The 16661-nt window shown below is 39.5% G+C and overlaps 1 protein-coding gene and 1 non-coding gene across 17 annotated transcripts in view; both read left to right on the forward strand.

Moving 5' to 3' along the window:
* Positions 1 to 810: 810 nt before the first annotated feature.
* The window catches only part of AOPEP (aminopeptidase O (putative)), a 342210-nt gene continuing 326359 nt past the window's right edge, over positions 811 to 16661 (forward strand). For all 16 annotated transcript variants that reach the window (XR_009603091.2, XR_013551794.2, XR_009603099.2 and 13 more), the window contains exon 1: positions 811 to 904. The gene's annotated coding sequence lies outside the window, so the exon portion shown is untranslated. The remainder of the gene's footprint in view (positions 905 to 16661) is intronic.
* LOC132663985 (U4 spliceosomal RNA) lies at positions 10141 to 10285 on the forward strand. Its single transcript, XR_009603361.1, has one exon. It is a non-coding gene; the product is annotated as a U4 spliceosomal RNA (small nuclear RNA).

The following is a 16661-nucleotide window of genomic DNA, read 5'->3' on the forward strand; positions in this document are numbered from 1 at the left end:
TTATAAAATCAGATCCTGTTACTTGCATGTCTAAACCTCTTCACTGTCTACCCATTACACTTCAAATAAAACCCATGCCACTTATGATAACCCAGAAAGGCTCTGCAATATCAGGACTCTCCTTGCCTTGTTGTTCTCATCTTCGGTTTTTTTCCCTACCCTACTTTCTCACTTTCTCAAGGGCACCACATTTTATTTCCTCCTCATAGCTTGCGAACATGTCAACACTTCTCTTGGTTGTTCTTCCTCCAGATCTTGACAGAGCTGGCTTCTTCTCAGTTCAACAAGTCTCTTCAGAGTTACTTCCTTAACATCTCAAACTAATAGGGCACCCTCTGTCCTTTAGTTTCTGCGGCAACTTTTTCCCTCCACACACTTCTGATCTCTACAAATGCATGTGGATTTGTTGAGTTATTCAATATGTACTTTCTCAACTAGAAAGGAATCTCCACAAAGAGATTACTGTTTTGTGCACTGCCGTACCCCAGACTGCTTGCCGGGCACATAGTTGGATTTTAATAAATTGTGGTGGAGTGAATATGTACACTTACACTCATATATAACAGAGGCCGAAAAAAAATAAGGAAAAAAGCGCACTACTGTAATTCAGTAACTTTTCCTTTCCTAAATACTTGTAAGACTTTGCAATTAGAAATAATCGAGAAACAAGGGCAACCCCACACTTCCCAAAACCAGCCGAACATTCCCCACCAGCCCACGCTCGCCGCAGCTCTGCGCTTGCGCAGACCTCCCCTCGGAGACTCCGCCCAGTCTTCCTGAAGGGGTGGGCCGGGCCGGCAGCGTCCCGGGCGCGCGTGGATGACGTCACTCGACGCGGCCGGGGTAGCCCGTGGTAACCCAGAGTCTGCGGAAGTGGAGACCGGTGGGCAGGCGACTGAGACAGGTAACATGTACGCTCCCAGTTGGGTCCTTGCCTTCCTCTCCTTTCGCGCCGCGATGGCGGCGGGGACAGCAGCATCCTGTTCTAGAGGCGACCGGGAACCCTCCTCAATCCTCATCTTCCGTCGGTGGGGTCCCTATCCCTTCTGAGTCGTCTCAGACTCCTGAGGCTGAACCCGTCCTGGGGACTTGGGCTGAGCTGCCACTTCTCTCCGCCTCAGCTCTTGGGGTGGCGATGGGCACTGACCTCTCCTCTCCCCACTGGCACAGACCCTTCTTCAGCCTGCATTTGTCTCCTTCTTTTGCCTCCAGGCCCACTTCACCCCCCCCCCCCCCTCTCCTAGCTCCACAAGACTCACTCATCTCCAGTCGTGTTTAAGGAGACAAAAACAGTTTACAGGTCTCTTAATTTCCACTTGCAGTGAAGCCCAACCACCTTCCCTGCCCCCCAACCCTGTACCACCCCCAACACCCGCCCCAAGAATCCTTACTGAGATCACCAAGCTTTGAATTTGGGTGTCCCTAAAGAGCATTCTTTCTGTCAGTTTTACTCCTTAACGCACGTATTTGTTGAATAAGGGAATGGCGAAGGAATGTGAAAATCTAGTGTGATAATAAATGATCCACATGGGATCCAATCAACTGCTGAGATGGATGGAACAGTTACAGCATCTCATTAAAATATTCCTTATTCCTAGTTTTCTTTTTGGTTTTCAAGCGGTGGTGACAAGTACCTTTGCAAAGTTAGTCAGCAAAATAAGTATCAGAACCCCACTGGGAATGTGTAGACAGCAAAAAAAAAAAAAAAAAAAAAAAAAAATTCATATTGTTGATAGTGGGACACCGGTTGTTACAAAACCAACCAGAATAGATATGGGAGGAAAGGCAGGATTCTGAAATCTATGATCTGGTGATGGTTTGGTTTTGTGTTTGTCTTTAAGTATGTTCCATTTTTGAATAGAGCATATCTTCATATAATTTTGAGAAGCCTGCCAATTACTTGCTAATTGGTAAGATTAGGTTCTTCTAATATTAGGGGGACAAAGTAGAATAAGGTTATGGAAATAATAGTCACTCATTGTTAACCATCTGCTGTGTCTCAGGGACTTCATTTGACACTTTGCATATGTTTTCTTCTTAGCTCACACAACAACCTTGTGTGAGTTAGGAATTACTAATCCTCAATTTACAGAGAAGGAAACGAGCGCAGGTATGTGAGGTTAACTTGCCAAAAACTCTAACTAAATGCTGGAGCCAGGCTTTAAGTTCAGGTCCGTGTATGACTTCAAAGCATATACCTTTTTTTTGTTTGTTTGTTTTTAAATGACTCTACTATAAATGACAAAATTCCAGCCTTTTCACAGTAGTCACATCTAATTGTGTGAGTTTATTCACTCATCTATCTAAATGATTTGACACTTTGTAATATCTTTAGTATTAAGTTCTTATATACCTGGAATTAAAATGCCTGGAAAGCTTAATTTATGATTCCCCCTAGACACACACACACACACACACACACACACACACACACACACAATCCTTAAGAATGAGATAAGTGGGAAGCAAGATTGCTCAGTACAACCCTTCTTCCTTCTTTTTAGACCCCTCAGGGAATGTGTAATTCATGATTTTGGAAAGTTTTACCCCTTTAAGAATTGAAAACCCTATTGACTATTTTGGATAGAAAAATTTTAAATGTCCTAAACAATTCCTTGCCTTCTTAAATACTAAGTATACTGATGTATTTTAATCTTTTCTTAATGTCTTAGAGCAGTCATTTTATTTATTTATTCTTTAATATTTATTTATTTTGGAGAGAGTTCAAGCAGGGGAGGGGCACAGTGAGGGGGACAGAGGATCTGAAGTGGGCTCTGTGCTAACAGCAGAGAGCCCAATGTGGGACTCGAACTCACAAACCATGAGATCATGACCTGAGCTGAAGTCTGACGTTCAACTGACTGAACCACCCTGATGCTGCTCAGAGCAGTCATTTTATTTTTTTAATTAAAAATTTTTAAATTTATTTTTTATTTTTATTTATTTATAATATAATTTATTGTCAAATTGGCTAACATACAGTGTGTGAAATGTGCTCTTGGTTTTTGGGGTAGATTCCTGTGGTTCATTGTTTACATACAACATCCAGTGCTCATCCCAACAAGTGCCCTCTTACTGTCCTGTGTTATAATTTGGTAATTTCCTCAGAGATTTTATTATATTTGACCACCCAAACTGCTTTGCATTTGGAGTTTACCTATACTTTATGTATTCCATTCCTCACTGTCACCAAGAGATAGTAAACCATAGTGATTAACCATAGGGATGGGGTTGGGGGGAGCGTGGGGTGGCTCCTGGGTGGCTGTCATTATCTCACGGTTTGTGAGTTAAGGCCCCTCGTTGGGCTCTGCGCTGGCTGCGTGGAGCCTGCTTGGGATTTTTTTCTCCCTCTGCCTCTGCCTCTGTCTCTGCCCTTTGTCTCCTCCTCCTCCTCTCTCTCTCTCTCTCTCTCTCTCTCTCTCTCTCTCAAAATAAATAAATAAACATTAAAAAAATAAAAACATTCAGGGACTGGGGAACCACACTTCCATTATTCAGGTCCTAGCTCTGTCACTTACTAGCAGCTCAGTGAGCCCAGACAGGACAGTTGACCCCTCTACACCTCAATTTGCTCATTTGTAAAATGGGAATAATAAGATACTTTTTATCAGAAGATGTTGTGAGGGTAAAGTGAGTTACTTTATGAAAAGGGCTTAGAACAAATCAGGCATATTGGAAGAGCCATGTAAGTGTTTGCTAATATTATTAGTCTAGTTTGGGCCTTAGGTTCTTTGAAAATTGCATTCTAGTTCTCTGAAAATTGTTATTCTTTGAATGATATTTGATATATAATATTTATGACTTTACTGGAGAATTAAATTATCCTAACTAGAGTGCCTTAACCTTAGCCATTCTGGGAAAATGCTAATTTATTAAATTTACTTTCATTTTGTCTTTGAAATGCAATATGCTTTTTGGTTGCACTGTTTGGAGTGAAGACTTCAAATATTTCATGTTATTATATGCATCAAAATAATAGACCTTTAATTTCTGTTTTGAATTTGGGGGATATTTCAGTGGTTTAAATTATGGTTTACCAATATATGGGAACCCACTCTACTTTTGAATCGAATACCAGTTGATTTATATATCTGTTTATTGTGCTCTGCACAGGTATGCTGTTGCTCTCATGTTATGATTCTATGTGGATAAATACCTCCTCATAGAACTAACCATTATGCATTGGTCACATATAAAGCTACCTTCTCAGTGTAATTCTCTTTTTCTGTCTTCAATGAGCTAAAAAAAAAATTGACTATACGCAAAATGAAATAATGTTCCTTATTGAATTTACAAAGTGTGTACCCATTTTCAAGCATGTATTCTAAACCAAGTTCAAGCTAGGAGTTGATATTGACTCCTTTGGTATCCCTAGTCAGGAACTTGAGAATAAGTGATCTACTTTTTTAATTTTAGTACCATTAAAGCTGATACTCATGTTAAAACTTCCTGTTGAAAATGTAGGTTGTATGTTTTAAAGATTTTGATTGTGGTAAAATATTCATAATATAAAATTAACTATTTTAACCATTTTTAAGCATATAATTCATTGCAATTAAGCACATTTGTAGTATTGTTTAATTATCACCATTATCCATTTCCATATTTTTTTCATCATTCCAAACAGAAACTCTATACCCATGAAAAAATGATTCCCTATTCCCCTCTCCCCCTCCCCCCAGCCCCTGGTAACCTCTATTCTACTTTCTGTTTCTATGAATTTACCTATTCTAGGTGGAGTCATACACTATCCTTTTGTATCTGGTTTATTTCACTTCATATATTTTCAGTGTTCACCCATGTTGTAGTAGAGTTCATCTGTGTGGTAGCATCTATCAGAATTTCATTCCTTTTATGGCTGAGTAACATTCCATTGTATGTGTATAGCATATACTATACTTTTGATGCATATTGAATCATGCTTTTATAGACTTCTCATTCCATATAGTATGAATTTAATACTTGGTGATTTGGTTTGTGAACTTCTAGAGGATGGGAATGGAAATACTTGAAATAATGTTATTGAACAGTAAACAAAATGCCTGGTAATAGTGTTAAACTGGAGCTTGAGCATGCATTATAGTGTAATTTTTCTTCTCACCTATTATTTAGTCTAAATATAATAAGGGAAATAATAATCATGATAACATTACATAGTATTTCTACAGTGTTTACAGCATGCCCGGCATTATTCCAAGCACTTTACCTGTGAGGTAGGTACTATCACCATTCTCTTTTATAGATGAAGAAACCAGGCACAGAGAAAAGTAATTGAATTGTTAAAATTGCAAGGCTGGCAAAGTGGTGAAATTGGGATTTGAACTCAGGCTAGGTGGCTCCAGAGTTGATTTATCCTATGTTTTGTGTTGACATTTGGCTCACTACCAATTTTGCAACGTAAATTCTCTTGCCTGCCACACTCTTTCTCTACCTTCTCTTTTTATACCGTTTTTAAAATAGAACATTACTTCTGAGCTCAGTAGGTAACAGAAGAGCCTCTGAACCCAAATTGTCAAAAGGATGACAGGCGCTTCTTATTTGGCTGGGCGATAACATTTGAATGACATTCAAACTGCGTTTTCAAAGCTTAGTTCATATTATCTTTCTCTGAGAGCCTGTCTTGGAAAAAACAGATTTTGAAACGTTTTAAGATCTCATATTGCATATATATTTTGTTGGCATTGACTTTAGATGTCGCACAATTCCTGCACTCTTTTTCTGTGTGTAAAAAGAGTTTTTTGTTTTATAACGTTACTGTCAGGATCGTTTATGGCACATTCATTTTGTTGCTAACTCATTACTCTGCATGGTTTGATTCCTGAAGAAATTATCTTCAGATAACATTTTTATATATATAATCAATTTCATTATAATTTTTTCTTGGCTTTTTCCTTTGTTTACATTTTATTTCTTTGACACTTGCAGTTGAAGGTTTGGTTTTTAAAACTGATGGGAATTGGGATATGCTTGATAGATTTTGGCAGCAAAAGAGAGATATATCAGCCTATTTCATTTGCAGTAATAATGTTTTGCATATGTAGCAAGTATGGTGCATATTTGGAGGTATCAACTGTCTGAGTAATGTCTGGCGGAAATAGAATTATAGAATGAATGTTAAGGGTGCAAAGGGTCCTTAGATATTTCTCTCATACCCTTCATTCAGCAGTTGGGAATCTGAAGCCTGGGATGCTTAAATGATTTCCCTATATTCAAACGGTATTAGAATCCATTTTTTTAAAAAGAGTTCCAATGTTCTGTGTTCTTTTTAATCATACCTCATTGTACGTATGTAGCATCCTTACTTGTAAGAGGGACTCCCATTTTTACTCATATGTACTTAATCTTATAATACGTTCTAGGTGAGAGAGAATGACTTGAATTGGATAGGTTGCCAAGAGAATGAATTGATATGATGGATTCAAGAGGTATTCAAGTTAAATCAGTAAGACTTTGCAATTGTTTACGTGTGGCTGAGAGTAAGAAATCTGGGGTACTTGGGTAACTGAGTAGATGGTGGTGTTGTTCACTAGGAAAACTTAGAGGAGATCAGGACTGGGTGTATGAGGTCAAAGTGAATAGAGCATGGATTGCACATGAGAAAAATTGAAGCTAGAGCTGGAGGACACACCAGCATCTACGAAGGGGGAGAAGGAAGCACCAAATTGGCAGGAAGGGATAGAGGAGAATGGTATCACAAATACCAAAAGAGGAGAGAAATTTAAGGAGGGTACGGTCATGTGTGTTAATGCTCCAGAATTCAGGACTGGAAGAACCTACTGCAGTTGATAAATAGGAAGTCATCTGCCTCCATTGTGGAATTTTTGTGGCACGGTAGGATGTAAGCAGTGGACTGGAAGGGAGATGGAATAATGGGGGTGGGAAGTGAAGACAGTCGTTTTTAGGAATTTGGCTGTGAGGGGAGAGAGAGAGAGAAGAGCTGGAGGGGAATGTGGGAGTAAGGAAGGGTTTTTGTTCATGTTCCCCCTCCCCCCCCCCAAGAAGAGATTGGAACAATCACTTATTTCTGAGATGTAAAGGGTGGAGAGAGAGAGAGGATGAAGTTGAGGGAGGGGCCTTAGTGGCTGGATGATTGATGAAGCAGGGTTCCAGAGAAGGCCAGTGGGAGAGGATGTCACAGGCTGTGATCAGGGAGTCCTGGGACAGGAAGGACACTTACTCCACCTTCCTGGAAGGGAATGCTTGGGGAAGGGTGGGGATAAATGTGAGTAAGTTCGTAGGTGGGGAGGGAATATGGGAAAATTCTTGCCTGATGGTAGCAAACTTTCCTAAATGAAGCGGGTAAATTTGCTGATATTGAGTGCTGATTCGGTGGAGGATTGGGGATAGAGGTAAAAGTTTAGAGTAGTCACTGAGGGGAAAGAACAGGAGTTGAGGGGGCAACTAGAGAGAGACACATGAAAGGTTGCCTGCCTGGTAATGCTGGGGGTCTCATTGAGGTTGGAATCTGTGAATATGTAGCATCCACCTTTTGCATGGTCGTGTGATATTTATTTAATAATTTATTTCTTTAGCTTTGGTTGAGTTCAGTACACTGACTTTAGAAGTAGAAAACTTGGGTGTTCAGTTGGTTGAAAGGTTTTATAGAATAGGTATCAGAAGGATGAAAGAGCAAGAGAATTGAGGTTAAAATGTTCTAAGAGTGATTGAAGAAAGGAACCACATTATCTAAAGAAGACCACAGAGTAGAGATTCTCAACTTCAGAAATGTAGAAGCTGTGGGGCTGTTTTGTGCGGTGTAGGATGTTTAGCCTTCTTGGCCTCTACCTACTATATGCCTCCCCCTCTAGTTGTGACCATCAAAAATATCTCCAAACATTGCCAGATACCCTCTGAGGGGCACTCCCCGATTGGAGCCTCTGTCCTAGAACCAGAGGGAGCAGATGCATTGAAGATAATGGAAAAGCTGAGGGACTGGAGTTTCAATATAATAAGAGTTGGTGAATAATTAAGAGAAAGAATAGGGAGAATAGGAAGCCATGCTCTGATATAAGATTATGGAAATGAAGTATTTAAGTGATGGAACTGTTCCAAGTAGTGAAAATGTCAAGAATGGACCATTGGTTCACCGAATGGAGTGAAGGCAAAGGTTGTTGGCACTGAGTAGGTAATTTGGGGAGAGAGAGAAAGCCTATAGTTACGGAACAAGCTGGGAAAGCAGCTGCCAGAACTGATTTTTTGGATGTTTGTTTCTTTACTCTATCCATTAAGTGTTTCTCAGTTCTTTTTCTAACATTATCAATTCCCTGACCATGGACCTTCCTTCTGTAGTGTTTTAAAAAGTCATGGTGGGGGCAGCGGGGGCATGTGGGTGGCTCAGTATCCGACTTCAGCTCAGATCATGATCTCATGGTTTGTGGGTTCTGGCCCCGCATCAGGTTCTGTGCTGACAGCTTAGAGCCTGGAACCTACTTCAGATTCTGTCTCCTTCTCTCTCTGCCCCTCCACAGCTCATGCTCTGTCTCTCTCTCTCTGTCTTTCAAAAATGAATAAATGTAAAAAAAAAATATTTTTAAAAAAGTCATGGAATTTATTCAGCTTGGTTTTTGTAGGATTTTTTAGGTGAGGAGTTCTTTTTTGTTTCTTTTTCAGTATTTTCTTGATCTGATTTTGTGATCCTTTACTTATAAGTATATTACTTTTCAATAAGCCCAGGTTCTGTGCTGTGTGACCTAATTTCAGGGTATTTCTTTTGCATTTGGGCACCTCATTATGAAGTCTGCTATCTTTGGCAGAAGATGTATCAACATATCCTTAAATCTTACAACCTCTTAGAGATGTTCTTCTTTTCCCTTGCCTTCCCCCACCCCATTGTTTTCTCTTTTGCTCTTTATTATTTCATATTTATTATTAAAAAAAAAATTTAATGTTTATTTTTGAGAGAGAGAGAGAGAGAGAGAGGACACAGAGTGTGAGCAGGGGAGGGGCAGAGAGAGAGGGAGACACAGAATCTGAAGCAGGCTCCAGGCTCTGAGCTGTCAGCACAGATCCCCACGTGGGGCGTGAACCCACGAGCTGTGAGATCATGACCTGAGCCGAAGTTGGACGCCCAACCGACTGAGCCACCCAGGCGCCCCTGTTTCATATTTATTTTTAAGCTGTGATTATATGTATGTGTGGTGTTGATTGACAAGTAATTACAGTGGACTCAGTAAGCTGGACATATTCATAGAATATGCCTTTAGATGCTTTTCCTATGTAATAATGCTTACTTTGCATTATTCATCAAGAAAGTGCAATAACTCCCACCTCTTTTACAAGGCATTAAAAAAAAACTTATCCACAGATATAAGCTGATGTAGGTTTTATTGTAATATCTCAAGTATTGTCTTGCAAAATAGGAAGTAAGTAGGTGGCATTAAAAGCCTTGACATTTTTACTTGATTCTTACATGAATTATTTTTTGTGAGTGCTGATCTATTTGATCAGTATTATACTATGTTTGATCTAGTATAATAAGTAGCTCTGTCTAGGAATATCCTATTATGGCTAAATCCCCTAATGGTGATGAACTGATTTTTTATGACCTTATTTCTATACTTAAATATGAGGATTTCCAAGAAAAAGATTAATCTGTTACTTCAATAAAGAACGATGACCAGTTTTTCTTGAGGACTTAATTTTGGTATTTAGGATCTAACACCTCAAAGGAGAAATGAGTTGTTCTCTCCAAACCACGAAAACGGACATTCATCCTAAGTACAAAAGCAGGCCAGAAACATTTTATCGCAGAAGTTGTGCTTTAAAAAGCAGCAGCATTACATCCCCATCGGTTGTTCTCTAGCGGCAGATGACACTTGACGATTTTTGTGCTCAGTCTGCAACCACATTCAGTATTGGACAAATATAAGATTCTTCAGTGATGGCATTCGAACACACGTATGCCCAAGGACTTTGTTGTTAGTAACAAATCATTTTGATTCTGAACATGGTTTAATGACTTTTCTAATAGAGTGTTTTAGGTTCTGGAAATACCATGGTCATAGAATATGTTTTGTTTAGTCATTTTCTTACAATGATTTAAGAAAGTCATATTTTTCACACTCCTTGTAAATTGTTAATGTTATGCAGTATTTGCAGCATTTAACCAGTTTATGGCTAACATTTTAAAAATATCCTTCCAGCTTTGTGCAGTGGCAGTATCGTAGCCAATGAGATTTATCCGAGGCGCGATTATTGCTAATTGAAAACTTTCCTAAAAATATCCTTCCCTGTTGGGGCACCTCAGTGGTTCAGTTGGTTGAGCATCTGACTTTGGCTCAGGTCATGATCTCGCAGATTGTGGGTTCGAGCCCCGTGTCTGGCTCTGTGCTGAAAGCTCAGAGCCTGGAGCCTGCTTTGGCTCCTTCTCTCTCTGCCCCTAACCCACTTGCATTCTGCCAGTGTCTGTCTCAAAAATAAATAAACATTAAAAAAAATTTTTTTTTAAATATCCTTCCCTGTTGCTATTGTTCTGTATCATTCTCCAGGTCTATACTTTTTCCTTAAGCATATATCGAAGTCTCAAAGAAAAATGAATTGTTTTTTTTTTAACGTTTATTTATTATTGCAAAACAGAGAGAAACAGAGCAAGAGCATGGGAGGGGCAGAGAGAAGGGGAGACACAGAATCTGAGGCAGACTCCAGGCTCTGAGCTGTCAGCACAGAGCCCGATGCAGGACTTGAACTCACAAACCACAAGATCATGACCTGAGCCGAAGTCAGATGCTTAACTGAGCCACCCAGGCGCCCTGAAAAATAAACTGTTTAACCTGCCTTTTAAATCATCCTAATTAATTTTAACATGGTCTCCAATTACATATGTTCAGTTGTATATTCAAATTGAAAAGATAATGGAGATCCTGGAGATCTTCTAAGATATTGAAGCTATATCAAATATGTTTTCTTTATTATCTTTCTCCCAAATGCTTTTCAGTTTCTAGGAATTAGTTGAAATCTCTTTTCTTGGGAAGGATGAACTGCATATATGTTCAGTTCACCACTGAGACCATGATAATCACTAGGAGTATATTTTAAACCTCAGTGAGATGGATTTGAAAGCCATTTACAGAGAATGGGACACCTATTTGTAGTGTGTAAATTGTGGACCTATCTCTCAATGGAGAAATCTGTTATATATTTATTCCCATGGAAGAGCAGAGTGTAAATATTGAGATCTGAATGCTATTTCTAAAGAATCTAATTTTGTCAAATTTTGCCTTTGGGTACAGTACTCCTTTCCTTGTCCTTGGTTGTCTGTAGCTGTAGCCCTGTGACAATCACCAAATAAATCACTAAGTAGAGGGAGTCTGTCTTGATTTCTGGCTAAAGGAAATGTAGTTTCCTAACACAGGAACAGAGTGACCTCTTGCCCTTCCTACAGCTTTCCTGCTGTAGGAAGTATGGTTTCCTATAGAGGACAGAAAGGTTGTCCACGCAGGGTAGGAAGTGGGGGCTGTAAGGTCAGACAGAGTCCAGGAATTAGGGGAGGGATGTGAAGGGTATTTATCCCTGCAGATGCCAAGAAAGGACAAACTTTTCACCCATACTACAAGTTCTGAATGATGGAAACTTCTTGAAGATACTGAGAAGAGTCTTACACAAGAAGCCCTATGGAAAGTGGTTAGAGAATTTGCCAAGTGGAGCCATTTTTTAGCATCATTGAACTCCACAGTGAATCCTAAACAGTGTTGATTGGGAGGAGACCAGAGTTACTATAACCAGAGTTAGATTAAGCCAGTGGTTCTCGAAGTCTGGTTGCTAGACCAGCAGCGTCAATATGGAATTTGTTAGAAATGCACATTCTTGGAGCTCACTAGTTGGTATTTTAACAAGATCTTATTATTATTTTTTTTTTTTACGTTTCTTTATTTTGAGTAAGAGCACATGAGCAGGGCAAGGGCAGAGAGGGGGAGAGAGACAACCCCAAGTAGGTTCTGTGCTGTCCTTGCAGAGCATGACACGGGGCTTGACCCCACCATGATCATGAGATCATGACCTAAGCCGAAATCAAGAGTCAGACGCTTAATGGATTGAGCAACCCAGGTGCCCCTCACCAGATCATTCTTATGCATGTGATCCTCAGCCTACGCTTTGAGAAACACCGTGCTAGATCTTTGAGAAGAGCAGTAATTTATTGGATTACAATTTTATCCTTGAGGAGTTCTGAGATATAGATGTGTTCCTGAATTGCTGGAGATATTCACAGATATGAATCTTAATTGCTAGCAGTGAAGCTCTCTGAATATTTAATGCTCACTAGTAAATTGTATAGAGATGCTTGGGATAAAGTTCTAGAAATCATGAGTATCCTTCCTAGGTTAAAGATGCCCCCCAAAGGCCAGTAGGACAGTATAACATTATAACACAAAACCAGTCAGATTTAAAAATTTGTTGTATATAGTTCATGTTTTCCAAATAGTCTTTAGGAAGCCTACGTTTATAGTTATGGGGCTACATATTAAAACTTTATACAGAAAAGGAATGGATTTAGTTGAGAAAATACTGGAAAAGTGTATCTTTTTGCAGCCTCCAAGCCATGTGTTAGAAGCCAAAAAGGGATCAATAGTATTAAGAAAATACTGTGTCAGTGTGCCTATAGGCTAGTACCCTAAGTTCACTGTTGGGGCAGGAGTAGATTTATCTAAAATGATATATGATTTTTTACTGCATAGAATTATATAATAATTATTTTATCTAGTTACCAGAAAAATGATTCAAGAACAAAAATTGGGGCAGGAAGCATCTCTCTCTCTCTCTCTCTCACACCCTCCCCCCTTCCCTCTCCCAGTTCTCTTTGGAGACAGCCTCAGTTACCGGCTTTCTCTATGCCTCACTACCTAGGACTCAGTTAGGGCTTCTTGAAATGAATAAGAATAAAGGCAGTGACTTATAATTGTGTCACTTATTTAGGATAGATAACTACAAAAAGAGGTAGTCCTCTTTGCAGTGTGAAAAGGAAGTGAAAAAAAAAGTGGTTAAATATCCAGTGTCTTCAGGGTGTTTTTTTTTGTTTTTTTTTTTGAGGGGTGTGAGGGCATGGTATCATGACATCCCCCATCAGGAATGGGGGTAAGCTCCTTTCAGGAAGCTGTTTCAAACCACCTACGGTGCTAATATTTCAGAATGAAATCTAACCCATATGTCTTCTAGATGGGAGGAACAGGTGGGGTAGAGCCCAGACTCTTTCTTTGCCCTAGAATACTACTTTAGGAGTGGGCCCTTCTGCAGGCTTTCAGTACTGGTGTTGGCAGGAAGGAAGCAGGATAAATAAAAAGCCCTGCCCACCTGTCCATTAGGCAGTTGGTCTTCTGCCAAGTTCAGCTCTGTGGCTGTAGCAAGAACCCAAGAATTTGTAAAGAGGACCTAGCATCCTTGTTCTTTCAGCTGCTTCCCTCATGGAGGCCTACTGCCTGCCATCTTTCTGTACCATCCACTCCAGTGTTATTCTCAAATACGTTTTCTTGGCTGAATGACAGCCCTGTGGCTCCCACTGATAATGTGCCTTCATAGAGTAGGACAGTCCTAAATTTTGCTGCAAAGTGGCTTTTGAACATTCTGATTTCCTTAACAGTTTTTAAAGTGTAGATACAGGTATGTTACCAGGCTCAGCTGATTTTTTAAAACCAGTGTTTTCTTGACTTGTGTGCAAGATGATTTAAAGTGGTACATGGATAAGCATCTTTTGAATTTTAATAGTTATGTGTCCATTTTAATATACGGTGGAAAAATGTAAATTAGTCAAACCCATGATTTCATGGATATTATAAAAGTTGAGTCAGTGGTAAAGTGGATTGAAGAAAAAGTATTTAATAAATAACAAGGTGGTATGAAGATGGCAAAAATACTGAAGGTGGTACATACATGACCGAAGTTTAGGAGATACTCAGGGCTTACACTTTTTGAAATAGTCTTTAAAACAATATACAAAATAAATTCTGAGGTTGAAATGCCATGCCATGTTGGAAGATGTGCACTGGGTGTAGCATAGATCTTTAACTACAAGTTCCTATTCAAGTCAATGTACATCTCTTTTATTTAAAAAAAATTTTTTTAACGTTTATTCATTTTTTGAGAGACAGAGCATGAGTGGGGGAGGGGCAGAGAGAGAGGGAGACACGGTATCCGAAGAAGGCTCCAGGCTCTGAACTGACAGCACAGAGCCCGACATGGGGCTCAAACTCACAGACTATGAGATCTTGACCTGAGCCGAAGTCGGATATTTAACCGACTGAGCCACCCAGGAGCCCCAATGTACATCTCTTTTAAATGGCCCTTTTAAAACATGAAGCTTATACTAATCCTTGCTAATATCATTGATACGTTTTTACTGAGTCTTTTCTAAATTATGTAAGATTTTCTATCTTCTGTAGGACATGGGTAAGAAAACCACTGTAAGACTTTGTTAAAACAGTTTGCTGTTCTTTTTTGCCACTTTTAAAAATAATAGCTTTGGGGCACCTGGCTGGCTCTATTGGTAGAGAATACAACTTTTGATTTCCGGGTCATGAGGTCAAACCCTAAATTGGGTGTAGAGCCTATTTAAACAAATAGCTTTGTTGAGATGTAATTTACATAAAATTTAGCCTCTAAAACTGTATAATTCAGTGGCTTTTAGGATATTCACAGAGTTGTGCAGCCATCTCCTCTGTCTAATTATCAGGTATTATCATCACTCCAAAAGATATTTTGGACTCCTAAACAATATTTTAAAATACCTGAGGTCTTTGGGGCACTTGGGTAGCTCAGTTGGTTAAGTGTCTGACTCTTGATCTTGACCCCGATCATGACCTCCCAGTTCATGGGTTCGAGCCCCATATTGGGCTCTGTGCTGACAGTGCAGAGCCTAGTTGGGATTCTCTTTCTTCTCTTTCTCTGCCCCTATCCCACTCTCACTCTCTCTTGAAATAAACTTTTGAAAAATTAAAAAAAAAAAAATTAAAATACCTGGAATCTTTGAATAGCTACTAGATGACTTCTGTTGGTGTGTTGTAGAGGAGCCTTGTGCAGTGAGTGGGAACTGAATTTTGAGTCTCTTGTTGTCATGGATTCAAGGAGTCTGTATCTGTCATCTGTTTTTGCTAGTAAAATGTATTTTCCTATGAGCCAGAGCAGTGACTTTTTCTCTGTAGCAGAATGTTCATTAATAAACTATTTTCACAATACCTCTTTAAGTACTGAGTTTCCAAAATAGTTTCTATTTAAAAATAGTGTTTTTCTTTCTTTCTTTTTTTTTTTTTTTAATGTTTATTTATTTTTGAGAGAGAGACATAGCATGAACGGGGGAGGGGCAGAGAGAGAGGGAGACACAGAATTGGAAGCAGGCTCCAGGCTCTGAGCCATCAGCCCAGAGCCCGACGCGGGGCTCGAGCTCACGGACCGTGAGATCGTGACCCGAGCTGAAGTCGGACGCTTAACCGACTGAGCCACCCAGGCGCCCCAAAAATAGTGTTTTTCAACAATTCTAGAAGAGGAAATCTTATGGAAAAAGCTGATATTTTTGTCTATATTTTCTTTTCCGATTTCTTTATTTTTACCCTACTGAACTCTGTAGCCCAGCTCTATTAATCTAGATCTTGTTTCCACTCATGAATATTTATAGATAATAATAAATTATATTAATTCTCTTAATGGAGTTTGAAAAGTTTTGTTAACTTTTATCCTAGCACAAAAAATTCCTGGGTGGTCTGATAAAACCCTCATCTTTATTAAATATTAAGCCAGTTCTTTTAATTAATTATTATTATTATTTTTTTTTTTTGAGAGAGAGAGAGAGAGGGTGCAGTGAGGGGCAGAGAGAGAGAGAGAGAGAGAGAGAGAGAGAATCCCAAGAGGGGCAGAGAGGGAGAGAGAGAAGCGGGGCTCACCCAAAGCAGTGTTCGAGTTCACCCACTGTGGGGCTCGAGGTCACCAACTGTGAGATCATGACCTGAGCTGAAGTTTGATGCTTAACCGACTGAGCCACCCAGGTGGCTTTTTATGTTTAAAGGCTGTATTAACTGAATTATGTCTACTAAAATGTTCAATAGTTATTTATCTTGGACCTGTAGTGTACAAAGCACTTCATGGAATAATAGCCCTTCCTTTTGCTTCTGCTGAAGTCCTGCCTGATTTCAACCATTGTACTCAAATTCTGCAGTGAGGACAGCGAATGAATTTGAGCACGAGCTGGGATTATGAAGGTTTTAGAACCATTGTTGGGTGAGTAGCAGGTGAAAGAACTGAGCTTGGAAGAGAAGACTTGGGCAGTATCATGAGGGCTCTCCCAGCCATTCCGAGTTTGTCTTGTTCTGGAGAGTAGTGGGGGAAGTTGGTGTTAAAGACGCATATGTCAACAAGGCTGGAACTTCTGCCAGCTGAGGAGGCCTACAACATGAGTTTGTGTTCTCATGTTCTAATTTCCATCCTTAAATACCTTTCCACCATCTTCCAGTTCCTAGAATATCTTGTCCAGTGTCTGATGGTAAGAATGGTTTCTGGACAGTGTTTTGGCTATTCACGGATATATGGAATGTTACATTATTACATGAATGCATGATTTTATCTTTAACACATAGAATACAAACATGTAGCATTGTTTGGTATAATGCAGTTTTATGTAGTTGTGTTATTAGGTCAGGATTTAAATTTACTTTGCATTTGGTGTATGTGGAAGATTTTGTTGC

This window comes from Panthera onca, chromosome D4, assembly GCF_046562875.1.
Source record: "Panthera onca isolate mPanOnc1 chromosome D4, mPanOnc1 haplotype 2, whole genome shotgun sequence".
Taxonomy (NCBI): domain Eukaryota; kingdom Metazoa; phylum Chordata; class Mammalia; order Carnivora; family Felidae; genus Panthera; species Panthera onca.